This window comes from Mus musculus, chromosome 4 (assembly GCF_000001635.26).
Source record: "Mus musculus strain C57BL/6J chromosome 4, GRCm38.p6 C57BL/6J".
NCBI lineage: Eukaryota > Metazoa > Chordata > Mammalia > Rodentia > Muridae > Mus > Mus musculus.
Window position 1 is genome coordinate 117364370 of NC_000070.6, and position 19858 is coordinate 117384227.

Here is a 19858-nt window from a genome sequence, read left to right on the forward strand (position 1 = left end):
GACATTACAGAGACTGACACAGTAGCTGAGGCTAGAGACAATGAAGCTTAATAGGACTGGATGGTGTCTGGTGTGCTGGAGTGAGTGACTGAGACAGAGGCATTGCACATGATTCCCAGTCTCACTTGAGTCACTAAGAGATGCGAGTCAAGGATGGGAGTGGGTCAACCAGAACGCTCAAGATGAGGGGCTTCGTTTTCATCCAGGAGGGTCTGAGATGATGCACACATACGAGCCAAAAGGAAGCCAGTTACAAGACCTGTTTGTGTGGTCACTGGTTCTCAGTCTGCTTCCTCTTCCTCTGAGCACCTTAAGCGATCAGCCTCCACAGCCCCTGTTTCGGTCACCTGTCACCTGTGTTTTGACAGCATCTCCCAGTACCACAAGGGTGATGCACAGAGGTGATCAGTTGCCAGCACTGGGTGGGGACTCCAGAGGTAGGCTGCTAACCGTTCCCAAGAAGAGCCAGAAGTACAGGTGAGGAGTGGAGGCTAAAGCTTGGTTTGTGGGAATGTCACACTGAGGAGTTCTAGCTTACGTGGTGTGTGTGGGTGTAGTGTATGTGTGAGAGAGAGACAGACGGACAAAGACTGAAGGATATGGAGCAGAGAAAGACTATGGTAAAACCTCAGGCCAGGATACATGCCCTGGTGGGGATGTGCAAGCTGAATTTGGGGCAGGGAAGCCAATGAGAGACTGCTCCACGTGCATGAAGCTTTGCTTGTTTTGCGTTGATTGACTGACTGTGTATGAGGGAGTGTGCAAGCCCTGAGCTTCCTCTTCTACCATGTGGAACTGAACTCAGGTTGCCAGGCTTGGTGGCAAGTGTCTTCTACCAGCTGAGCTATCTTGCTGGCCCAAGCTTTATTTTTCTAATTAAATTAGTAAAGATTTAAAAATTGATCATAGGGGTATGTTTTAAGAAAATGAGCATAATCATTCATTGCTACTGAGTCTGCTGGTCTAACCTTTCTGGGAGGCCATCTTATCAATGCATCGATAGCTTTAAAAAATCCCATGCCTTTTCTTTGTGTGTGTGTGTGTATGTGTGTGTGTGTGTGTGTGTGTGCGCGCGCTCATGCACAATTGTGTATAAAAGAGAGGGAGAGACACACACAGACATGCAGGCAGACAGACAGACAAGACAGACAGAAATGGTAAGACTCAAACCCAGGAACCTCACACCCCAGGCCTGCATTCTGCCACTGAGGTATATCCCCAGGCTCCAAATTCATACATTTTTGACCTAATACTTTCTTGTTTTCCAATTATTTAAGGATATATACTTAAATTTATTTATGTTTTTATGCAAGAGGCTTAGGCCACGGTGTGAGTGTGGAAGCCAGAGGGCAGGTTCTGGGTACAGGTTCTGTCTGCCATGTAGTTTCAGGAACTCAAACTCAAGCAGTTACTCTTTACCCTTCTTGCTAGCCTGACCTAACAATTTATTTCTTACTATTTATTTATTTATTTATTGATTGATTGAATGAATGAATGAATGAATGAATGCAATGGAGCTGTCTTCAGACACATCAGAAGAGAGCATTGGATCCCATTACAGATGGTTGTGAGCCACCATGTGGTTGCTGGGAATTGAACTCAGGACCTCTGGAAGAGCAGTCGGTGCTCTTAACTGGTGAGCCATCTTCTCCAGCCCAACCTAACAATTTCTAACCCACGAAAATTATCAGGAATTCTCAAAATATGAATTATTTGCTTGGTGTGGTGGCACACACCCTTAATCTCAGCACTTGAGAGGCAGAGGCAGGCAGATCTCTGAGTTCCAGGCCAGCCTGGTCTACAGTTGGGGCCATTCAATAAGACAAACAAACAAACACACAAATAAAACTGCATATTTAACAATGTTCACTGGTGTTTTATGTTATGAATAATAACAAATAAATGAGAAAGAAAAACGAAGCATCTAAATATTCATGGAGGGAAAATGGCTAAGCATCAAAGCATACTGCACAATGAAATATTTTGGTATCATTAGAGAAGGGGTTTGAAAGCTTATTTAATGGAATTAGAAATTGCTAGCAATAAAATGTTAAGTAGAAAAAACATGATATAAATGTGTTCTGGACAGGATTCTGGAAGAGAAAAAGGACGTTGATCATTGGGCCAGTTGGGGGACCTGCAGCTCAGTGAACAGCCGATTAACAGTTTCTCTAAATGATAATGGTATCAATGCTAACATCTTAGCTTTCAATCTGCTTTTGTTTGTGAGACAATCTCATTTCGTAGCTCACACTGCTCTTGAACTTGAACTCCTGCCTCAGTCTTTTGGGATGTCAGTGTGTTTCACCATGCCTAGCAAATTCTTAGCCTTGATGGCGGTGCCATGGTGGTGTGAGGTGTTTGCCCCGGCTAAGCTGGGTAAAGGGCCTGCAGAGAGACCTCTCTGTCTGCGTTTGCTTCTGTAAGTCTGTCGCTAATGTTTCCTGAGTGTTTTGATACAGTAAACATTGAACCCAGCACCTTCCTAGCTGGTCCTCCCGAGAAGTCATCCTGAGAAGTCATGTCTCCCCAGTAAGCAGGTAGTATGACAGACAGTTCATCTCACCAACAGGACAACAGAGGCACCAAGTCACACAGCTCTTAGGTGGCACGGACACAGGTCTTATTTAGGCATTCACGATTCTAACACTTGCGCTTTTTCAATTTGGCATTGAGAAAGGAAATAGAGTATGAGATGGATAACAGTTATCCCCGTGAAGTGGGATCAGGGGTGGGTTTTTTTTCCCCTCCCCATTATGAGTGGTTGTAGGAGGGGAGAGGATAAAAGAAAGAAGGCCGGGACTTGCTTGTCTGATTAGATATGGGTGATAAATAAAGGCAGGAGGGGGCAGATTTACAGGGGCTGAGGGAAGACAACTTGGGTTTCTGTGGTGGGGGATGGCTCAAGTGACACTAGGAAAGTGCCTACATTTGGGGGACACCATGGGAGAAAGGGACGAGGGATCCTTGTTCCAAGGTGACCAAGGAGCCATATTGGCAGGAAGCAGTCCAGATCTGAAATCCTGGGAAGAAGCCCCCAACTGCGTGGCTATGCGGTACTTCCGGGCCACTCCCAGGTACCGCTGGGCAAGGTTAAGGTAATGCAGGAATCTGCTGCAGACCAAGGTGTTCAGGGAGGCTCCGGTTCCTGAGAATGGACAGAAGGCGACCTTCGTACGGCGGGCGTCTAGAGTACCCTCCTCTCCCGTTCTCCCCATGGCTTTCTTTTCCCATTAGGCACAACACTGAAGAGAAGTCCTCAGATTCGATATGGGCGTTCCCTGGAACGGAGGTACGTGGGGAGGGGAGGCCTGCCCCTATTGTCTCCGCGCTCGGAAAAACTTCCATTCCCTGCACAGAACTTAAAAGCCCTCCAGCCAACACGCACCCATAGACTAGCACACAGCAGGCCCTGGCCCCGATTGTCGACAGCCTTAATTATCTCTATCCTGCTTTTCTATCTCTTATTCCTGCTTCTCTCAGCTGTAATGGGAGGGTCAGTCTGGCCCTCCTGGACTCTTGCCATGGACTGGCCTTAGTCCATTTCTCTAAGCCCCCCAGTACCTCCTGGCCTTGCTCAAGGGCCTACTAGGATGGAGAGCTGGCAGGAGGCAGTCTACAGCCCAGTTGTTTGCCGGGCTAGGGATTGAACGCCAGCTTTGTGCGTGCTAGGCAAGCACTCTACCAACTGAGCTACGGCCCGCATCCCCTAGCCCGTCTCCTTCTATGTAGAGGTCAATAGCGCTCTAAGGCCCGAGGCCTTCCCAAGCTTCTGCTCTGCCTGGGATAAACTTCAAACTTAAGTTTGTTTCTAGGACCCTTCAGAGCTGTCCATTGAGGACAGGGATCTTGGGGTGGCTTAGAGTCCCGGCTGTGCCTCATTTTGGAGATTGGACAGATGGCACCCACACATAGGATAAATAAACCAATGAAATCTGAGAAAACAACATGTCGCTACTGCTTTGCAGAACCATTGCTCCCCCTTCCTCAGGGAGAAAGGGTCAGGCTGCCAGCTAAAAGGCTGGCCTGGGGGCTCTCTCCAGGGCTCCCTGCAGTGTGGCCTGTTTGTCTAAGTGGGGAACACATGCTTTTCCTGGACCATCACTGCTTTCTCTCTGGAGGTCCATCAATCCCACTGGTGAGGCCGGGTAAGACACAGACAGAGGGAGGCCACCACAATGAGGGACAGAACTTGGAAGGAAGAGATATCAGGGCTGGTTAAGAAAGGGAGGGAGTTCTGAGACTTTAGGACACTGTGGCGGATGGAAAAACATCACCGCACAGTTAACACCGGGATTCAGTCTAGGAAGGGTGCAGGATGGAGACCATCCCTCAGAACCCACTGTCTGAGACCCACAAAGAAGGCTGGGAGAGAAAATCCTGACCTATTATGACCTGTTCCATCTGCTCTGACAGGGCCCAGGGAAAGTGAAAAGCCTGTTTGGTGGAAAGAAGGGCTCACTGATGACTAGGGAGAAGACTTCCCAGAGGGAAAAGCCCAGGATTTGGTCTTCAAGAAGGATCAGGAGAATACTAAATAGAGACTGAGCGGGGGATCAGGGTGAAGAGCCTGCAGGGCAGGAGCGCACTCCAGTTAAGGGAATAGCAAGTGTATATGCAAGCGGTAAAGGAGAGCTTGGGTTCAGGGATGGGGAATCTGCCGGGGGGGCGGTTTAGACAGGTCTTAGAGTGCCATGCTAGCAGCAGGGATGGCAAGGAGAGACAGATGGTGGACATCACCTGGGAGAATCTGGGACAACGTAAAACTCACTGTACTGAGGAGGACAAAAACAAGTCAGCACTATAATACAGGATCCATAGGATCTAGTGACCAGCTAGTGACCAGTGGGACAGGAGGCTGAGGATGCCTAAGCTTCTATAGGTATCTATAGGAGGTATCTATAGGAGGTATCTATAGGAGGTATCAGCTTAGGTATCTGAAATTCAGTGGATCTGCTCATGGTGGCGACCAAATAAGGAAAGTAATCAAGTTGTGTGCTAATGTACGTGTTCGGGGGCGGGGGGGGTGGGGTGGGGGTGGGGTGGGAACTAAGGGCCACAGGCAGAGCCCAGGTGGAAACAATCAGCATGCACTCAATGTCCCAGTCTACAGCATCTTTGCTGAAGACCACTTCAGGATCTCATGACTGAGTAATTGAGAGGGTGATAATGTCATCTACGTAGATAAGGCCTGAGGAGGGTGCATTGTGGAGCACGTGGGGTGAGGAGGGAAAGACTCCATTCTTAGATGTCTGTGGGCCAGAGCGCAGAGGACATTCACCAGGCAGTTGGAAAAAAAATGGGAGTGGAGCAGCACGAGGTCAGGTTTTGGAGCCTTATAAGGATGACAGCCAAGTGCAGGAAGGATGAGCTCATCAGGCTGAAGTGCATGCTGGGAGAGAGGGGACCAACATGGAACTCCCAAGAACACCTCCTGTTATTTAGGGTGGGGTGGATGAAAAGAGAAGGTGTTGGTGACAAAGGGCCAGGGAGAGGGTATGAGAGAGACAGGGACAGATAAAGGTTGAGGAAGGTGCTAAGATGGGTGGGGACCAAGATGAACTTGGGATTTGGACTAATGACCTTCAAGAGAACAGATTCAATAAAGAGTTAAGGATGGCGGTAGAAATGAGGCAGCTGCGAGAAATGAAGGAGCTTAAATAGAAATAAACTGCGCAGTGAGGCTGGGAAGGGGTTGGAAACTCGAGTGATGGGGGTTTGAAGGATGTGCTTTCTAATATAGGGAAAAGCCAGTCTGGCCGTACCGCACAGTATACAAATGACATGTCTCCACTTCAATGTTTACAGGCTGCTGTACCATTCTTGGTCCCGGGGTCTCTTATGCTCCAGATCCAGGGGTTCCGCGTGCCAGCAGCTTGGGAGGAAGGATCCCTCTTACCCTATGATGCTTTTGAACATCCCAGCTCCTTTCAGCCTTTTTCTGCCCTGCCACCTTCTCTCCCTGTCTATACTGAGCACCTGCTATGTGCCATCTGCAAGAGAGATATGATTCAGAGTTTAGGGAATGCCAAGGAGGACCTTCAGGGGAGGAGACATGCAGCCACTGCAGCAGGAGGGCCATCGCAGGTGGGATGGACTTTCTGACTGACTGGAAGTGAGCAGAGGGGAAAGGAGAGCAAGAGGTTGGCTCAGAAGGTGTGACACTGTAGGCCTCTGTGTCTGCCCAGAGCTAGAGCTTGGTGCATGGACACCGTGAGGCAGGCACTCCATCTCGAGGTAACATGATCCTGTAGCGCAGGGCTCCTCTGATGTGGGCTGCTTGCCTTTTACAGCATTAGGGGAGCAACATTTCATGGAAAATTCAATAAATCCCCCTGTACAGCCAGACGTCTGTAAACAATGGCTTCCAAATTCAATCAGGCTGGGGACCCGCAGTAGCATTTATGAGCTCTAACGTGGAATATTATATAGGGGCGTGAGTAGCGGGTGGGGCTGGGTGGGGTGGGGTGGGGGAAGGGACTTCCTGGAAGAAGAAAGCTCTGGTGCCTCCAGCTCTCTCTCTCTCTCTCAAAGCAGATGACTCTCCAGGTAGAAATGGCATGGAGACTCTTGGGTGGGACCTGAGGGCCACCAAACTAGGGTTGAGAAGGAGGGCAGCGATTTGGCCTTTTGGCAATGGCTGTGGGGGAAATGTGGTCGGAGTGGCCAAGGCTGAGAGTTAGCTCTCCAGTTCCCTCCATGATCTCATCTGGGCAGGAGCAGTGGGACCACGGTCTACTTAGCTCATCACCTTTGTCATACAGCAAGGCCCGACAGCTTCTGAATCTTGCTGTGACATGGGGGCTGCTCAAATGCTTTGGGAACTAGACCCCACATCTGTCTCAGGTTCAGACAGCCCCTTCCTCTGTGCAGGAGGACATGTCATGAAGTAGAGGACCACGTGGACATGTCTTTTGATGACTGTGTTCCACTATGCTATGTTAGGGAGGTACAGGGATCTCTCCTATCTTTAGGTCCCCTAGATTTCTGTTCTTCTTTAGACCTGTCTGGTGTGGCCAGCTCTCCTGGTCTCTGCCTCCTCCTCCGCTCTGGCTAACTGGCTTTCTCTGGCCTGGGTGAGAGAAACCAGTATGAGGGGTTCTGGGAAAAGGCAAGAACACAGGCTCTGGTTTCAAACCTGAGTTCTAGCTACTGGCCAGCTCTGGTATACCTTCTTCCTCCTCCTCCTCCACTTCTTTCCCTTCTTCTTTTTTTGGGGAGTGGGGGTGAGGGAAGGTTTCACCACATGTCCTAGAACTCACTAAGTAGACCAGGCTGGCCTGGAACTCACAGAAAACTGTCTGCCTCTGCCTGTCAGTGCTGGGGTTAAAGGGCCAGTGCCATTCTGAAGCTTAGAGCGTCTCTGTACAAAGTGCCCGGGTGGGTGAGGTTAGACAATGTATGCACAGTGCCAGAGAGCTCTGGCATGCTCCTTCATGTGTTTCTCAAACTTCTAGCACAGCTCCAGGAACCACCAGGCACTGTCCCCTCCAACCGAGGACACCCAGTGTACACCAGGTCCTCTTCTCCTGCTTTATGTCCCAGGGTCCTCCGGGACCAGCTCCCCTGGGCAGGACTGATTTGAATTCAAGAAGATCAAAGAGAGTAAAAGACAGGGCCTCGCTGAGCACATGGAATTGGGCTGGAGGGGGCAACTCACAGGGCTCTCATGTGCTTTTCTGGAGAGCTGAGGTGGCTGAGCCAGCAGGACAGCACCCCTCCCCCTCCCCCACTGACCCTTACCCCATTGTGTACAGCTCCATTCCCAGGGTCAAGAGCAGTGTTGACACTTGGCACATGCTCAGTAAAGGAATGAATTAATCCAGCCTTAATCTCCATTTTCTTTTAGTTCTCTTGGTCCCAGAAGAATGCAGAATATGCTTTCCAGAACATTCATGACTGTCCTTAAAAGACAGATATTGACTCCTGCCCCGGTGAGACCCTGGAAAACTGGACAGGCTCTCCCATGCCACAGTCATGGTCAGAACCACAGCCAGAGAGGCTTCTTGCACCCACTGCTAGAATCAAGAGCCTAGAAGGAGGCAATGTTTCTGCAGGCCAGCTTCCCTAGGGTTCTCAGCCTTTGGCAATTGTGGAGATGTGACTTCCATGAATATAAACAGACCATACTTTCCTCTCACCAGAGACAGTTCCGTGGGTTTGTCTAGTCTCAGTCTTAAGGCACAGGACACCAAGGAGAAGGAGACGGCTCAGAGCAGCGCTAGGCCTTTGCAAAGGATTCATCATAGGGCCAGACTCTGCACCCAGCACAGGTGTGTTACCTCAATTAGAACCCCCCCCCCCACAATGGTCCAGGTGGAACATATCAGTTCCATCCTTGTTGCACCTAGAGGAAATTACGGAGGCTCATAGAGACTAAATGACCAAAAGGAGGCGGAATAGGACACAGTGTCAGATCAAGCTATGTGCCACCACAGCCTGCTGCCTCAGAAGGTAATGCCCAGCAACTGATTCCCACTCCCCAGCTTACCTAGTGCTGAGCCCTGGCAGGGATCAAGCCTTCTCCTTATGCCTCAAGGCCACTCTAGGTCCCAGCCTCCCTAATGGTCTTCAGGAAGAGCCTTGGCCAGAGGCAATAGTCAGTCTTCTGGTCTTCCAGCTTTGTTCCTGGGATCTCCATGGAGAAGAGCGAGCTGAGCCAAGGCTGCAGCTCTCTGATCTTAGCTACAGAGACAAGCTGGAGGCTTGGCTGTCCAACGGGGACTAGTTCAAGCAGTGGGGCAAGATGGCAAGAGCCACACAGCCCCGTGTCTCTACATCATTCATCTGCTTATAAATGCCACCCACCTGGAGGGAGGAGGCCCTTTAGGATGGGGACCAGTGGCCACCTTTTGGTTTTCCATTTGGCAGGACAAGGATGGGAAAAGCCTAGGGTGACAGATTCTCAGGGGGTATGCTCCCTCCAACCCTGCACCAGGTCCTGAGACACTGTGACAAGCACACACTGCTCCCTTTGCCATTTTTTTTAAAGATAAAAAATATGACAGCACCATAGTCTCTGAATGCCTCAGCCACATATTCATGCCCATACACACAGCTCCAATGTTCACTTCCACGACCCATGCGCTCGCTTTCACTCTCTCTCTCTCTCTCCAGTCCCCCTCCCTCTCTCCCTCATTCTCCCTGCTAGCTGCAGTAAGGATCAGTCCCCAAAGAAAAATGCCCAATTTGTCATGTCATGTCCAGCTGTTAACCTCCCGTCGGTAAGCCATGGGGAAGACTTACTTTCTCCTATTTATTTATTTGCCACTTGGACAATAGAAGGCCCCAGGCCTGCTGAGTTCTCCATAATAAAGCCACCAACGATCTCCCCCATCGCCCCCTCCCCTCCCCCCACCCCCATGTCAACAACACTAGCCAACCTGCAGGTGTCACTGGGCATTAACCCCAGGCTTAACTCTGGATCTGCTGAACCGGAGGGGAGGGGGAGGGGCGAAGCCAGGGATGGTGGGGGGTCTGATGGGGAGGTCTTCTCACAAAGAGGAAGGCCTTGGGATGGGCGGGCTCATAACCATCCCTCCGGAAAGCTCACTGCGCTGAGGCTGGGGGAGGGAGGGAGGGAGGGACCAGCCAAATAATGCCATTCCTTCTTCCCAGCCTCCCCAGTGGTCTCCAGGCATTGCCTATGCCCGCACCCCACTCACCGCGCCTAGCAACCCTGCTGAGAGACCCGCCCTCAGGAATGAGGCTCAGCCCGGCTGGCCAAGGAGCGGCTAGGGCTAGAAGGAGAGGCTCCAGCTCCCCCACCCCCCTTTGCGCCCCCTCCAGCTCCCGGAGTGACTGCTCCTTTTTCCAGCTCAATCCTGTTCCCCTCTCCAGGCCCAAAGTGCCAAGGAAAGATTCCGGGGGGCACAGATGGCCCAAGTCCTTCCTTGCCTCCACAGATATACACAGGGGACTCTAGTAAGTCAGAAACAAGGTGGGGATGGGGAGCCCGGGGAGCCCCCGCCTCAGCAGCTCTTCCTCTGTTGAGATGTCACAGTGAGTTATGGGTCACGTGGAGGTGTAGCCTCCGTGGCCACTCATCCAGGGCCCTGCCTCTCTTTTGTTAATAAGCCTATCTTTCTTGGAACCTTTGCTTTTTTCCGAGACCAATTTTGGAGATTAAGGTTACTTGGGATTGTGGACCCAGGTCCTCACTCCCAAGCCATCTTTTCAGTAAGTCCTCTACGTCCTGGTGACAGCTTCACTCCCAACACCATCTAGGTGTCAGGCAGACATCTTAAGAAGCAGAAATTCTAGCAAGGCTTGAAGCTGAATGTGTAGTCCTCTACTGATGCCCTCTGGGAGGTCACAGCCTTGGTCTAGTGGTACCCAGTGCCCTGGGAGCTTCTGGCGCATCTTAGTTAACTGTCGGGCTGATGGGAAACATCTGGTAAACTGAAAACTGATATGATAAAGCTGCCTTAAGGATGATCTGGACAGCCTATGTTGCCCCATCTGTTATTGGTTGCTGCCAACATGCATATGAGAAACGGCTAAGAAGCCTGTGAGATGGCTCAGTGGGTTGGAGGCATTTTCTAACAATTCTCATGACCTGAGTTTGATCTCTGGACCCTACGTAGTGAAAGAGAGAACAAACTCACACAAGTTGCCCTCTGATCTCGATAGAGGGAGGGGAGGGAAAGGAAGAAGAGAAAGAGGAAGAAAAAGAGGAAGACCAGCTAAGAAGGAGGAGGAAGAGGAGGAGACCAGCTAGCTGCTCTGATGGGAAAGAGATCCATGATCCTGGCAGTCAGGCCTGCCCTCTGTTACATGAGTTCTGATTGCCACAATGAGGGAAATAAGGGTCACATTCCATGTGAGGGACTTCAAAAGCAATTTCCTCAGGATTACATTTTATACAGTTTACACAGGAAACACATGGTAAGAGGTATATTGAGGGTTTCAGTCATCTGGAGCAGGTGACAAGAGGGAACATACCTGTTTCACCTGGAGATGTCAGGATCCCTGTTGGATGTGTGAAGAGCTCAGGGCCCTCCAAGTTCCCCCTTCTGGAAGGCAATCTCCAAGTCCCTGCTGGGAGGCCCTGGAAGCAGTACTTCCCAAGGAGTGTAGTAATGACTCAGCTAGAAGCTGCAGCTAGGAAGCAGGTTTTTAAAGAATCTTCCAGCAAGTTCTCAGAAGGCAGGGTTCTAGAGACATCATAATCCACCAAGGAAATGATGCATGACATGGGATGCTGTGGAGTGCTCCCGAGTTTAAACCTAGCTGGTCACTAGCTGTGTGGCTTTCATTAAGTTCCTTGACTTTTCTGAGGTTTGGTTTCCTCTTCCAAAAAAGGGATCTTAAGGATATTCGCCCACTTCCCAGTTGCTGGGAAGATTATGTGAAGTAACCTGAGAGATGCCCAAAGTAACCGCATCACACTGCAAACATGGGATACATATTGATCACCACTACCTTAACTTGGTTTAGTCTCTGCCTCAAGGAAGAAGGCAATTTGCTGTACCTGGAGGCCTCTACACAAGGGAGATACGCAGTCAGTGGCCTCAGTCCCTGACCTGTTCTGTCCAAGAGTTAGTTTGGTCTTTCTCCCTCCTACACCACCACCCCCGGTCCTAGAGAGAGACACCAATATGGCTGGCTTGTGCAGGGGGTCTGTAGGTATTTCTCATCTGGCCTGAATAGCAGGCATTAAAATGCATTTTGGTTCACCCAGGACAATAAAGAAAAAAAAGGAAGCTTTAAGTCACTAATAAAAATCAAATGTAGGCAGTTTGCAGGAGTGATCAGCTCGGAGCTTTGCTGTTCTCTTGTTAAGGGTCTGAAGCCATAAATAACTTCCCCAGAAGAAGGCAGAGGCGAGGGGGAGTGAGTGAGAGGGAAGGCAGCCACACAAAATTTTTCATTTTTCTCCATAAATCATTTCAGCGTGCGATAATATTTGTTTTTTCTAATGAGTCTCTTGTGGTCCATTCCAGGAGCTAACATCAGGGCCTGTCAGGGGGTGATCTGTGGTACAGTTCAACGCTTTACAAAAACTGCCTGCTACACAGATTTTCCCCCCCTCTTCCTTATGCTAAGTATTCATGAGGACCATTATTCTGTAGCCGGGCCTTAGTCTTCCTTTCAGATCAGCAGCTTTGGCGTCATGGTCTATGGATGTTGCTGGGACTTGCTGTAGCCAGGGTAAGTAGGAAAGGAAGGCTGCCTCACAGAGATCCTTGCAATGCTATCAGGTACAAGCTTTGATCTTGGCTGAGGAGAGAGGGCACAGTTCAAAGCTCATCTAGGGCTGGGGCAACACTTCTTAATCAATGGGCAGCCTTTAGAAGAATGGGCAAGACCACCAACCTGGCCATAGAGAGGCAAGACAGAGATTTGATCAGTAAGACAGACTGAACATGCTCGAGAGCTGGAAGTTTATCTTGGAGGCAAAAGGAACTGTCCACAGTTTTACAAAGAACACAGTTTCACTGGTTATGGTTAGCCCCTGCACTGGGAGGCAGGAGGCTGGTGTCAGGATCCCATCAACAACAGCAAAGGAAGGTAACAGCCTGAAAGAATGACTCTTGTGCTCTGAAGAGTTTTCTGCCTGTTCAGTGTGAGTAGAAAGGGGAGTGCAGGTTAGAGGAAGCAAGGTGGGACACAGAAATATACCTCTGTGTGTGTGTGTGTGTGTGTGTGTGTGTGTGTATACACACATTTATTTATTATTTATTTGAGATATCATTTCACTGTGTAGCCCTGGCTGGCCTTGAACTCTTAGAGATCTGCTTGCCTCTGCCTCTCAAGTGCTGGGATCAAAGGCGTCCATGCCTTGCCTGGCTCTTGACAAATTCTGGAAGCAGAGTAGACTAGAGGTGGTCGGTGACAGTGACAAGACAGTGGACGCCAATGAAGTTGGAGATTGTTTACTAAGACCCTACCGGTCCTTTTGGCTGATCTTGGTGCTACCTCTTCTGAGGCATCTCCTCCCTCCCGCCAGCTTGGATCACAGATCCTCTCTGCTCCTGTGAGACCTTTTCATACCTCTCCTCCCTCGATGTCACATTGTGCCTTGAGCATTAGTTTGAGCTCATGGGTAGAAGGGATCATGCTACAGGAATTCTTATACCTCACTAGCCGATGCGGTATATGGCACAAAAGGTCCTCTGCAGTGCTTACTTTGAATAAACAAATATGCAAATGAACAAATGAAACAAACAAACAAAAACCGAGGATCTAAGGGTGGAGAGCTTCGGAATTTAGGGTCAGATGTTACTAAGCCACCTCAGGAGACTGGCCACCAGAACTCAGTCTGCTAAGATCCAGGAGCGTGGTCCTGGGCTCAGGGGGAGACTTGAGAATCAGTTTTTACAAAAGGTAACAACCAGCCAGTGGTGGTGGCACATGCCTTTAATTCTAGCACTTGGGAGGCAGAGACAGGCAGATTTCTGAATTCTAGGCTAGCCTGGTCTACAAAGTGAGTTCCAGGACAGCCAGGGCTATACAGAGAAACCCTGTCTTGGGGGAAGGGGGAAAAAAAAAAGGCAACAACCAGCAGCACAAAGACAAAACTAAAATAAAATGTTTTTTGTTTGTTTGTTTGTTTGTTTGTTTGTTTTTTCGAGACAGGGTTTCTCTGTATAGCCCTGGCTGTCCTAGAGCTCACTTTGTAGACCAGGCTGGCCTCGAACTCAGAAATCGGCCTGCCTCTGCCTCCCGAGTGCTGGGATTAAAGGCGTGCACCACCACGCCTGGCTTAAAATAAAATGTAAAAACAGACAAATATGCACAGACTGGGCAACTCTTGGTGACTTGGCAGCTGCAGCCCACTCCCTCCCCTGTGCTCGAGAGTTCCCCAGTCCCCAGAAAAGAATAAGAGGAAGGAGAATGCCTGAGGAGAAGTAGGGGACTGAGGGGAGACAGTTTAAGGAAAGCAGGAATTGTGGCTTGAATTGGAAGTATCCTCCTAAAAGCTCACTTACTGAAAGCTCTCTTGGGTCTCAGTAGAATGAGGTTCAGCCACATGGGGTGTTAAGAAGTGATTGGGCCGGGCACGGGTGGTATACACCTATAATCCCAGTACTCTGGAGGCAGAGGCAGGCAGATCTCTGTGTTCAAGGTCAGCCTGGTCTATAAAGAGAGTTCCAAGACACCCAGAGCTATACAGAAAAACCATGTCTTTAAAACAAACAAACAAACAAACAAACAAAACCCCAGAGGTGATTGAATCATAAGGTGTTAACATCAATAGATGAGACAGCTACAGGCTTTTAGGAGGTGAGGGCCTAGCTGGAAGCAGTAGGCCACTGGGAGCTAGAGCTCTACTGCATCCTCCCCTCTCTGTGACAGTTTACTTCACCTTGGGCCCAAAGCGTTGGAGCCAGCCGACCTACTTCTCTGAAACCTTGAGCCAAAATAAACCTTCTGCTCTTTAAGTTGACTCCACTCAGGCATTTTGTCACAGTGACAGCATGTGGACTGACATGGTTTTAAAGAAGCATTTATAGGGTAAAGCAGATAGGAAGAAGAGGGTAGAAGAAAGCACAGGGGAGAAACATGGATTCTAGCTGGATAACCGTACCCAGGAAATACTGATTGCTGTTTGAAAGCAGGTCTCCTCATGCTAGGATCTGTCTTCAGCAGTTTTACCAACAACTTAACGCTGTAAACAACCCGGGTAACAGATTTATAATGAGACTAGGCTGGGGACCGACAGCAAGATGGAATACAGAATCTGGATTCAAAACCCCCTTTTGCAAGTTGGAACTCAAGTGAAATGCAACGGAGAAAGAGACAGCTCCTACGTGGGGCAAAAAATGATGACAAATTCTAGAAGTTTAGACTGGATGAGTTATGCTTTGAGAAGACTTCACGGGAAGGAATTCCATATGAATTTACAAGTGTGAGGACATGAGTTCCTATCCCATGAACCACACAAAGCAGATGGGGGAGTAGTCACCTGTGATCTCAGCACTGAGGAGATGGGAGGTAGAGATGGGCAACACCTGGAAGCTCACTGGACAGCCGACCTGGTATACACAGCAGCAAACAAGAGTCCCTTTTTCAAACAGGCGGAAGGTGGGACCCACACCTGTCTTTTAATCTCTACATAGGAGCGATTGTGTGCGCACTCATGCACACGCACACGCATACACATGCATACACGTATGTGTACAAGTACACATAAGATAAAGACCCGCTGTGCATCATGGCTGGGTCTCACTGCTACTTGCAGGACTTGTGCATGGTGTGTACACATAAGATCAAAAAGAAAAACGCAGAAAAGGGAAATTTTTCTTTTAGTTTGGTGACTGGAAGTGGAACTGGGCTCCCAGCATGGTCATTGGGTATGTTCAGATCAAGGCTTGAAGACCTGTTTGACCACTATCAAATTTGAAGGTCTGATGTAGGAAGGGATTGGTTGTAGACCAAGCAACCATGCAAGGGAGTCTCTTTCTCTCTCTCTCTCTCTCTCTCTCTCTCTCTCTCTCTCTCTCTCTCTGTATACCAAGGGATAGATGGGAGAGAGAGATAAAGGGGAAGGCAGGACAGAGCTAGTGAGATAAACACTGTCATGGGCCGTTTCTATCATGTACTCACAAGAGCATAATAAAGCCCTTGTAATATACTAGAACTTGTGTGGTCCCGGGGCCTCATTTGCATACTAATTACTGAGTGCAAATGGGACCGAGGGGTAGGGAGGAAGGGTGGGGGAGGCATGCAGGGAGCGAGGGGCCTGGACTGTTTGCTCTGCCATTTCATATCATGCTAACAAGCTAATCCGGCGTGCAGTTAGCTCCTGATATATAACTGCTCATTAGTATTATAATAAAGTACATGAAACAACCATAAAACGTTATATACTGCACAAGTGTTGTTTTCTTGCCAATTATCTGCAGGCGGATTTATCACCACAGTTGTTTCGAATTCCCCTTGGTGAGGTTTGGGCGGAATAAAGAAAGGTGTTGGTGGCGGCGGCAGCAGAGGGGGGCCTTTTTGAGGGGCAGACCATGTGTTTTCTTAAGTAGCACTTACTGATGCGCCATTTCATGAGAGTGAAGCTACAGAGATCCATCCTTCCCATCTCCACAGTCTAGCAGCTCCAGAGAAAGGAGGAGAGAGAGAGCTGAGGCTTGCAGGCCCATGGCTTTTGGGGTGACTCAGAACCCCCGGGTGCAGAGTCTGTGTCTATTTAGTGGGGTCTTACAGAGCCACATGGAAGGTGCCTGCCTGTTCAGGAGCAGAGCTCAGAATAGCTTTACTCCTGCAGCTTTCTCCCTATAGTGCGCCCATGGTGATCTCTACCCCGGGCTCTGGTGTCTCCACCCAAGGCTTCCTGGAGATCAGCAGGTCCTTGGAGACTCCTGTTTGACCTCTGTAGTCTCAGGGCCATCCAGACACACCCAGCAAGTGAGAGATCTGACTTTACCTCCCTGGCTAATATAAGACAGGCCTTCCCTGGGCTTTCCTGGGATAGGAAAAGGCTTCGGGGCCCCCGCTGTGCATCATGGCTGGGTCTCACTGCAACTGCGCAAAGCAGGACTTGTGCATGGTGTGTCACAACCTCATGGGAAGGACTCATGCACAAGGAAAACCACTAGTTCCCACAGCCTGTCAGGAATCGGTTGTGGGACCCAAGAAGCCAGTTCTTCAAAGGCTGCTCCTGATTGGAAGTCTCACCCAGGCCCTGTACAGCCGGCCTTCCTCATCTGCAAGGGACCCTCACCTTTGGTAAGTGGTGGATCTTACTAGGAGCTGAATGGACACAGTCAGTGACACAAGGCTTTGTGCTGTGTCAGGGATAGGAGTGGGGATCAGAAAACAGGCTAACCTTAAGGGCTGAGGATCAACCTCTGAGAGTCATCTGCCTCTTAGTGAGCCAGGATAGATCTCCTTATTCACAAGTGACAGCCACATTTTAAGACCATTTTGTCTTGGACTCTGAGCTCCTTGCAAGCACCCTCATAGTAAACGCATTTCCCAGAAGAACCCACCTCCTCCAGGGACGGTGCACCTAAGAATAGAGGGGATACACAGTACCCTAAGCTTGGCTACTCTTCAGTTGTCCTTGGTCACATACCACCTGCTCAACCCAATTGCTTTTTTCCATCTTTGAATAACTAAAAAAGCCTCACATCTAAAATATTTAGTGTATTTCTATCCCAGATATGTTTCTTTGTTGCCTTAGCTCTTTATATCTTTTAAATTAAAGTAATTAATTGATCTTTTTTTTTTTTTTTGAGACTGGGTTTCACTCTATAACCAAAGCTGGCCTGAACTCAATCTTCCTATTCTCAAGTGCCGGGATGACAGTTGTGTGTTAATATCATTACACCTGCCTCACACACTATGTGTGCTTGAGTGTGTAGGATAGGGAAGGTTCTTAGATAGCTCCCGGTAGCCTCAAATTCCCTATGTAGGTGAGGGTGGACTTGAACTTCCGATCCTTCTGCCTCCCTGAGGGCTGGGATCACACAGGGATTGAGCCAGGGTTTGTGCACGTTAGACCAGCACATCGCCAACCAAGCTACATCCCCAGGTTTCTCTACACTTTAGAGTCTACCCGTCCACATCCAACCACAGATGTCCACAGAGGTGACCATTTGACTGTGGAGCTTTGACACTCAGGATTTAGGCTGATGATGACAGTTCTCTCCTACTTACAATTGCAAATTTTATGACTGAGTCATTCCGAAGGCACCGTGATGACAACGGTGATAAGGAAGTATTCCATATTTGGTGATCTCGAGTCCAAACAGAGAAGCGGTTGGGGGTGATTCACATTCCGACAGAGCGCACAGTGACCTCTGGCTTCAGCCTCCTCTCCTGTACCATGGCTTGTACTTCACCACACACAGCTGGGTCTAGTTTCATTCACCAGACTCTCATCTCTTTGCTTTGGCTCATTCTGATCCTTCCACTGGAACACAAACTCCCCTTCTCAGATGTCATCTTTTCAACTGGCTTGGGCATAATTCTTCTACAGGGGGTTTTGTTGACACTCCAGTCCCAGTATGATCTAAGAGACCTTTTATCCACCCAAAGTACCCTGTACTTACCTCTATATTGTTGTCAGTGGCTTTTCAGAGCAGGGGTATTATTGATGCCTTATTTTTTTATAGTCATACCTAGTCACACAAAACCTGGCTCTGGATAAGCATTAAATATGGGCTTTCATTTACCACACACTTTGGGAGCACTCAGACTGATGGAGCAGCAACTGAGACTGAGGGAGCATCAGCTGAGATTGAGGGAGCAGCAACTGAGACTAGGGGAAGCACCAATTCAGACTGGGGAAGCACCAAATGAGACGGAGGGAGCATCAGCTGAGACTGGGGGAGCACCAACTGAGACTGAGGGAGCACCAATTGAGGGAGCACTAACTGAGACTGGGGAAGCACTACCTGAGACTGAGGGAGCACCAATTGAGGGAGCACTAACTGAGACTGGGGAAGTACCACCTGAGACTGAGGGAGCACCAACTGAGACTGAGGGAGCACCAACTGAGGGAGCACTAACTGAGACTGGGGAAGCACCACCTGAGACTGAGGGAGCACCAACTGAGACTGGGGAAGCACCACCTGAGACTGAGGGAGCAGCAACTGAGACTGAGGGAGCAGCAACTGAGACTGGGGAATCACCAACTGAGACTGGGAAAGCACCAAATGAGACTGAGGGAGCATCAGCTGAGACTGGAGGAGCACCAACTGAGACTGGGGGAGCACCAGGTGAGATAGAGGAAGAACCAATCGAGACAGAGGCTTTAAACTTCTACCAACATGCCAACCAAGAGAATCAGGGGGTCTTCAGTTTGCTCCTCCTTTAGGTAATGCCACAGTTCACTACTCAAATGCCCTCCTACAGCCTATGTATAGACAGCTTAGTGACCTTTGGGAGGTAGTGGAAACTTTGGAAGTGGGACTTAGTGGGAGTTCTTCTGGGGATGTACCCTTGAAGGAGCTAGTGAGACCCCAAGCTTGTTCTCTTCCTCCTCTTTGCTTCCTGATCTTGATGTGAGTGGCTTGCTCAGTCATGCATTTGGTGACAATACCTCCTGCTTGCAATAGGACCAAGAGCAACAGGGCCACCTGAATATGGACCAAAACCTCGAAAACTGAGAGCCAAGACCAAACCTTCTCTCCCTATAAGCCGACTGTCAATGTCATTTGTTACAGTAACTGAAGGCTAACTAATAAAACCTCCTTTTAGGCACTGGAGGCCAGACAGTCCCTTCTGAGACCAAAGGGGTAACACCTTGTCTGTGACTTTAAAGGCTCTCTGTATTGTCACCTATGCTTCTTTTATTCAGTCTGCCCTTGAGGAAGCAGCGGAGACTGGCTAGGTTCTGAGACTGCCCCACTCTGGGACATCCTTACAGAGGCAGTAGCTGTTCTCCCATCTCACTGGAAGCTGGAACTCTGTTCCTGATCTTGCAGCTGCTCCAGGCCTCAGTAACAATGCTGTTTTGGGCTGTCCCCAACTGCAGGAGTTTAGGTGGACAACAAGAAGACCACCAATGGCCACCAATGGCTCCCACACGTCTGCTGTGGGGATTTACTGAAGTAAGGAATGCAGCTCCTGAGCTCCTTGCACAACCTCCTGGTGTAGCAAGCGCCTAAGTCAGACGGTTTTATCCCTTAGTTCCCTTTGAAGGACACATTGTTATAATTAAAAAAAAAAAAAGTGAAAAAGAACCATGGGCTTTGAAGCCAGGAAACAGTTCTGTCTCTCATAAGCTATTCAACACTAGGGAGGGTTGTTACCTTTTCTTGTTTCAGTTTCTCTACAAAATAAAAGCAGCAATGCCTACCCATAATTCTGCAAGGAATAATGGCCTGTATATGAATCTGATGTTCATCTCTAGTACCTAGATGGCAATATTATTATTATTATTAGTAGTAGTAGT

General features: G+C 49.2%; 1 protein-coding gene across 6 annotated transcripts in view; it reads right to left on the reverse strand.

Moving 5' to 3' along the window:
• Window positions 1-19858, reverse strand: part of Rnf220 (ring finger protein 220) — a 225590-nt gene that overhangs the window by 92907 nt on the left and 112825 nt on the right. The window contains exon 1 of one of the 6 annotated variants that reach the window (NM_001310729.1): window positions 10945-11092. The exons of the other annotated variants lie outside the window; for them this stretch is intronic. The gene's annotated coding sequence lies outside the window, so the exon portion shown is untranslated. Of the gene's footprint in view, window positions 1-10944; window positions 11093-19858 lie in introns of those variants that run through there. 6 annotated transcript variants of the gene reach the window in all.